Raw genomic sequence first — 7,873 nt, 5'->3', positions numbered from 1 at the left:
TTAAGTCCGTACATAAATGAAATTATTGGGGATCATCAGTGTGGGTTTCGATGTAACCGATCGCTACTGATCAAATCTTTTGCATTCATCAGATACTGGGAAAAAGAAAAATGGGAGTATGATGAGACAGTACATCAGCTATTTATAGACTTCATAAAAGTCTATGATTCATTTAGGAGGGAAGTATTGTACAATATTCTCATAGAATTTGGGTTACCCATTAAGCTAGTTAGGTTGATTAATATGTGTTTAAACGAAACGTATAGTGAAGTCCCTGTAGGTAAACATTTATCTGATAATTTATGGTCTAAAACATGGAGATGCTTTATCCCGCTGCTTTTCAACTTTGCTTTAGAGTGTGCCATTAGGAAGGTCCAAGAAAACCAGGTGCAACCGAAATTAAATGGGACACATCAGCTGCTTGTCTGCTTGGTGGTAATATAGATACCATAAAGAATAACACAGAAACTTTAATTGATGCTCGTAAGGAGGTTGGTCTAGAAGTAAACATCGTGAAAACGAAGTATATGTTTCTATCTTGTCACCAGAATGTAGGGCAAAATCATGACATAAAGATAGCTAACAGATGTTTTGAAAATGCGGCACAGTTCAGATATTTGGGAACAACTATAACAAATAAAACCCTGATTCAGTAGGAAATTAAGAGGAGATTGAATTCAGGTAACGCTTGCTACCATTCAGTCCAGAGCTTTTGCATGTGATTCTGAATGTGTGTCTGACATTAAGAAGGAAACATAGACTGAGGGTATTTGGGAACAGGGTGCTGAGGAGAATGTTTGGATCCTAGAGAGATGAAGTGACAGGCGGTTGGAGAAAACTACATGATGAGGAGCTTCATAACTTGTACTCTTTGCAACAATCAAGTGAAGAAAGCTGTGATGGGCAGGGCATGTAGCATAAGTGGGAGAGAAGAGGAATGCATATAGGATATTGGTGGGAATGCCAGAAGGAAAGAAACCACTAGGAAGATCAATATGTAGGTAAGTGGACAATGTTAAAATGGATCTTAGAGATATAGGATGGGATGGCATGGATTGGATTGATTAGGTGTAGGGTAGAGACCAGTGGAGGGCTCTTGTGAACAAGGTAATGAACCTTCGGGTTCCATAAAATTCTGGGGATTCTTGAGTAGCTGCACAGTTGACATCTACTCAAGAAGGACTCGGCTCCATGAGTGAGTGAGTCTGAACCACATGTAATGAGAAGACGGGAGCTTCTTCAAATCGCAGTTTGACAGCTACAGAACTGGTGACTGAATCCCACTATATCCAGGGACATATTGTACTTGAGTACATTTGAGTACAGCATGTTATGAATGTTTTATCTAATAAGGCATAACTTTTTTTCAAATTATCATTGCTTTCTTTAATAGATATCTTGTGTTATTTTTTTTTTTTTGTTTTGTTTTTTCTTGTCCACTTTCCTTTAATATCTTACCAAAAAATTGATAAATACTATTATGTAAGTGTTGTGTGTATGTATTAAATGTGTGTAAAATTAATATGACTGTTAGTTCTGATGGGGATTGTAAATACTTTATATTTTTTAGGTTGTATAAAGTTAATGTGATAATTAAGGCTGATGAAGATAGTAATGAACAAGTGTATACTGCAGAATACTCAGTTTATGGGAAGCAAAACGCACTGAGACAGACTAGCAGATCATATCTGTTCTGACTGTTTATGTACTCTTATTATAGTGTTACAGCCAGTGATAGATGTACAGTAACAGTTTAAAAATATTAGCATCAATTTGCATACCCAATCAGATTCACTTTAACTGCACATTTTTCCATTAAGTGAAAGCCTGTAAGCAGTTATATGAATAGTTGTTAATATTAAAGCCATGTTATGGCCCCTCCCCCTTTTGTTTGATGTTTGACTGTTATTAGATAAATTCAGGTCTCCTATTTTGGAATCTAACTTTTGGCATTCTGTTTTTATTTAAAATGTCTGCTACTTTGTTTCCTTGGGGTATCATTTTTGTTGTTGATAAGGCACAAATAATTAGCTGTAATTGTTAAGAAATGGCAGAAGTAGTTTCTTTTACTGATCTCATAGCAGGGAGCTTCATAATTTATACTGTAATGATGTTTACTATTATAAATATTCTGTCATTTGTCAGACATATCTTAAAAACTTTGCTTCTGTGTAATATTTAACATAGCAAAAGAAATATTTCATACAAAATTTATAAGTACAATTATAATTTATCTGCATACCAAATGCCACAATTTTAGCTGCAATGGTGGTTCTAACCACGTAAATATCTATGCGGTCAAAGATCTTCAAAAAAGTATTTATTATTTCTTATGGTGTGTTTATAAATACAAAATGACATGGCTGCTGGACAAAATGTATATTTAGCTTTGTTTTCTAGCAATAGCTAATGAATCATGAACTCTGGAAGACCACTATACACACACTAATACACACTACACACACCAATTAAAACACTGTTTAGGTTACTACATTTTACTACACTGTGCTGCTGCATATAGCTCATGTGGTTAGATGGTGGCTTCATACCCTGGAGTGTCAGAATCAATGCCAGTTGACTTCATATGGTGTTCATGATGGACAGAGTGATACTGGAGAACTTTTGAGTTTCCTCAGTTTTACCATGCTTATCATCATTTCACCATTGTTGAACAGTCATCTATCACTGCCCCCAGATGTATATGATAGCCCTGACAAGGCAGCACTTTATAACATCCTCTGTTTTTAAATCTGAGATATCTTTGACCTTGAAATTGGATGGTTACAGAGCAAGGAACTTAATTTTGTTTTTAATTTCTCTAAGTGATGCATAGAGTGAAATTGTTGCGGTATTTCTACATATTCCATGTCATTTCTCTGATAAATTTTGATTTGTAATTGAACTTATTGTCATGTGTTAGTGACACAGTATGTTAGCTCAAATGGGGGAGGGGAAATGGCTGCAGTGTAATTCACAAACTTATCTTATTAACAAATTGTATTTTAAAGTTCATAAGCATAGCAGTATATTTTCTGATCCTCAGCGTTGTATTGAGGGTATATTTTATTTATTACCAGTACAAAAAATAAATTTGTGTTGGTCCATAAATCTATTCTTGAATGACAGTGTGATCACAGTATTTTCCACAGTGCGCCATCGTAATATGCTGGATTTGCATTCTCTTGCACACAGTTACAGTAATGTTCCATTGTGTATGTGTATCATATATATACAGTTTTGTAAAATTTTTCATTATAAAAACAGACCGCTGCTCAGTCATTTTGACAAAGACAGTAAAGAAATGAGTTGAACTCTGTTAGGACTGGGTGTTCTGTGAAGCTGTTTGTGAAAATTCTCGCTCATTTTATTTTCTGTAACTCTGGTCTTTGTTAATGACTATACAGGTAACTGGTATATATGGACTGCCAGATTTTAATCTGTGTGTACCATCAGATAACATACTGTAATATAACAGCACCTCAGTAACATGGTGATCACATGAAATACAATTTGGATTTGCATAGCCAGAAGAATGTCTCAGCATCGGTACAGTGTCTGTGCTACTGACTTATTTGTCAACTACTGCAACTTTTTTTCTGATTTTGAGTAGTAAAACAGTATGCCTTCATGTTACAGATGTTCACATTATGAAACTTAACCCCAGTGAAAATTATAAAAGATGCCCCTAAATTTGCCCTCGAAAGAAAGTAGGATAAATATTAAAAAATTTAAACATTAACTGCAAAATAGCAATAAATTCAGCCAGAACTATTTCTTTTGTAGAGAACTAATTAAATGTTAAGAAATTCATATTGTAGAAGATGTAGTTGGATATGTAGCTAGCTGTTGGCTAGTATATACACAAGCGTCAGTGTAATGGGGATGGCTGGTAGCGTGGCTACTGTTCCCAGCTTATTTGAGATTATCTGGTATATTACCATTATTTAAAATGTCTGTCCTTGTACTAAGCAAATGGTGTAGTGGTAACAGTTTAGACTTTTATTTTGGAGGTTTTCACTTCAAATATTGGCTGGGACATTTTCCATCCTGATTAAGATTTTCCATAAGTTTCATCGTCCCTTCTCTCAAATTCTGGGATAGTATCTTGGTGAGGTCATGACCACTTCCTTCTGTAAGCAAGTAAAAGTAAAGCTAAAGTAACAGGCCATTGAGCCCCATATGGTTGTGAGATGTTGAGGTTCCCACATTTTCTAGACAGTCGGCTCATAGATGGCAGTAACGTCAGGCTTATGTGCTGGCCGCCTCTTACCCCCTAGATCATTCCAAGAATATTCCTGGTACTCATTTCTGTTCGAGGCAGAGTTGACCCCAGGGCCGTAGTGCGGCTGGAAGGATTAGGTAAACTGAAAAAAATCCAACCTTTCCAATTTATCATTCATCAGTCACCCTGCAATTTGGCTCTGTATAGTCTCTTATTACAACTGTGGACAAAAAAAAATCCATATGAATATCCATTTATGAACTCAAGAGTAAATGGAAAAGTAGGGTTTGTGTTATAGACAGTCTTCCATAATGCCAGAGGGTTTTGTACTGTATCAAACTGAGAGTTGGAAAAGGTATGACGCTTAGAAGACAGAACTTTCCAAAAGGAAGTTGCGTATCTTGTGATCTGGAAAATTGTTATCTAAGTGAAAATAATGTGAGTGCAGAGTTTCTCTAATTTATTAATTCCCAGAATTTCCACATCTGATGAACTCTGTAATCTCTTACAACTTGCTGTTGCATTACTTTGTTTTATATACCATAGCCATAGGTTGGTAAGGGGACAGAGTTTACAGTTTATTGACTAATATTGCAGAAAGTCTAGGAATATATATATTTTACTTCAGCTCACCTAAATAATATTTTACCTCATTAGCAATGACTTAAAATTAAATTTTTGGTCTCAGAAATATTAAATACATAATTATTGCATCCAGAAATCCGTGACGAACAATCAGTGTGGTGCATAAGATCTGCATGCAGCAGCTGTCACACAGCCCAAAGAAGCATCAGGATAGAAGACACACAGCACTGAACTGAACCCGAATGTTTTCTGAGATCCATTGAGTAGAAACAGAGAGTAAGTTATGAGAAAGTTTTGTGAAAGCCACTGAAGCAGCTAGAATTTGGGTTCCTACATCACAGAAAGCACTATATATGTTAGTATCAATTAGTCGGTGATGTTTAAAAAAATAATTTGTGTTTATTCTTAGAACAAAACAAATTCCATGAATGCTGTTTGTGGGATAAATACCAAATTATAGAATATTAAAAGCAAGTGGCACACACGCTTGCCAACATGCTATAAAAGACTAAAATCTGAAATCAAATGAACCTTACTGCATCTGAACTTCCACCTTATGCATCACATATTAAAACTTTTATACAAGTAAAGGATGGAAATGAATAACAAATAATGTTTTAATGTAGTACAAATATATTTTTAACTGTTGTATATTACTATCACCAATCTATATTGTTGCATATTACAAATAGTGGTCAGTACAGGCCAAAATAAGAGCCACTTTCAGCCAAGACATAGAGATACTGACAGTAAATTGCCCACATCTGCCAAACGGTTGGTTTTCTTAAACATGACTGTTATTTCTGTTTGGAAACTGGTTCTGTTTATATCACCAGGTGTAATGACCCATTAGAAAGCTAGTCTCAGTCATTCAGCACTGAAAGAGGTTCTAAGCTTATATGTTGTGTGGATCCCCCCCAGTGGCATTTATTGTGATTTTATCAGAAATTTTCCTGTTATGTCCCATTGATGTAAGATATTTACAGAATGTACACTCTACATACTTAGAACTTCTTTTGGTGTGTGGTGATTGAGACAGTTCTCTTTAAGACACCCACTCGAGTAGGAACTTCGCCTGCCTTGAATCTGAGGATGTTAACATCCATTTTTCAAAACGTATGTGAAAATAATATTCAAATTGATGGACAGTGTTCTAAGGATAGCCATGTTTATTATAGCACACCATCATAAGAGAAATTGATACTCAAATGTGAACCATGCCTAATTTCATGTCTTCTCAATATTGTCACCAGTGCTACCTCAGGTCAAGCCTGTGCAGACCACTAGTTCTAGTTACCTATGTTCACGGTTAAATGGTTTCTATGGGAATGAATGGAAAGCAATCAATGCATCAGTCAACTCAAAAGCATTTTAATATTTTGTGGACGCATTGTATAGTGTGGTCCAGAAGATGTGCCTTAAAGGGATTTATGAACGTTATTACTGTGTAGGATTCTAAAATATATGTACTAATATGATATTATTCGGTTAATCTTGTTACTAGAATAATACCTATGCCCCAAGGTGAATTATGTTGATAATGAGGGAATGAAGTTGGTCTGTATGTACAGAAAATAAGGTGCCTCACATCAGTATGTTGCTCAAACATGGAACTTGAACATCCAGGTAGGCTGAAGATATTTTAAGGTGTGAAAATGGTGGTAGAAAGATAGTTTTGTTTCAGAGGATCCTGCTTCCTCCATCTGCAGTGTAGAAGCATAAGCCATGTGGGAAAATGAGGGTGCAGTTATAGAGAAAGGAGACAAGCAGACCAGTGGGAGATGGTAGCTCCTGATACTGTGGGGCCAAACATTTGACAGTAAAAGGGGAATAGTTTTCACTTTGCTTACTGTCTTACTGTTCTGTTCTGAAGGCAAAAGCAGCATCTAACTCTTTAAGTGTTGGTGTCTTTCTACCAGACTATACAGCGTCACATCGCAGAAGGCAGTAATCTTCATATTCACTACTGAGGAAACCTCAGGTATCAAGAAAGCTAACAGTCATATCACAGAACTCTTGAGACATTAATCATCATCATCAATTAGGATTCCTATTGGGGTGAAACTTTTGGACCGCTCTGTGTGTATATTGCTTGTGTCTGTCAACGAAGAAAATTTTGAATAATGTTGACTGACATGACTGAGATCTGCCATTTCTGTTGTCATCATTCATGTTGCCATCTTAAAATCACTTTGCAATAAGAAATAGTCATTTTCTTTGGCTTTGGAAGAGTTAAAATTAGAGAAGTCTTATACAGTGTGCCTCTGCGTTAGAAATATGTAGGTTATAGAATTTATAAAGCATGATCATAAAATGCATTATATGGGCAATAAATTTGCCTTAACAGAAACTTGAAGTGAATATTAATTTTTGTCTAAGCACAAAATGCAAAATCACAACAAACCTAGCCAAAACTATTTTGTGTAATAAATGATTATTTGTGAAGAAATTCAGATGGTGTTACATCCCCGTGGCAGTTATGTAGCAAGATATATAGCTGCCTGTTGGCTGTCCTGTGCACAGGCATCTGTGAGACGGGGAATGGCTGGTATTGTGGTTACAGAATCCATCTTTTTGTGAAGTGTTTTACACTTATTTGTGTTTTTATTACATCTATGGATGGAAAAATATTCTGTAGGAATTCATCTGTACTTTGTAACATGGGAATTAGTGGAAGGTTAAGGTTAGTGTTGTGGAATTTCAAAATGTGGATATGTTTTCAAGAACAATTCCCTATAGTAACGCAGGGGCTTCCTGTATTTGAAAGCTGTATCAGCCCCAAAGAAATGTCTTCTACTGTGATCATGTTGTCTGATTGCTTGCTATTACTCATATTTACCAGATGTGAGAATGATCAACCATACTTTCCTTCTATATGTGATGGCTCCGAAGCTGCCATGTACAGTGTACTTCATGATATATATATATTTTCCTATTGATTATCAGTGTGTGTGAAAGAATATATGACAGCCTGTGGGATGGAGCAGTTCCAGAACTATTCCTCTTTTCTGGTCCCTTCGGTGGTTGCGTTTCTAAAATAAAAGTAAATCGATGTTGCATCTGTAA

This window comes from Cryptotermes secundus, unplaced genomic scaffold (genome assembly GCF_002891405.2).
Source record: "Cryptotermes secundus unplaced genomic scaffold, Csec_1.0 scaffold171, whole genome shotgun sequence".
NCBI lineage: Eukaryota > Metazoa > Arthropoda > Insecta > Blattodea > Kalotermitidae > Cryptotermes > Cryptotermes secundus.
Note: the sequence above shows the minus strand (reverse complement) of the source record.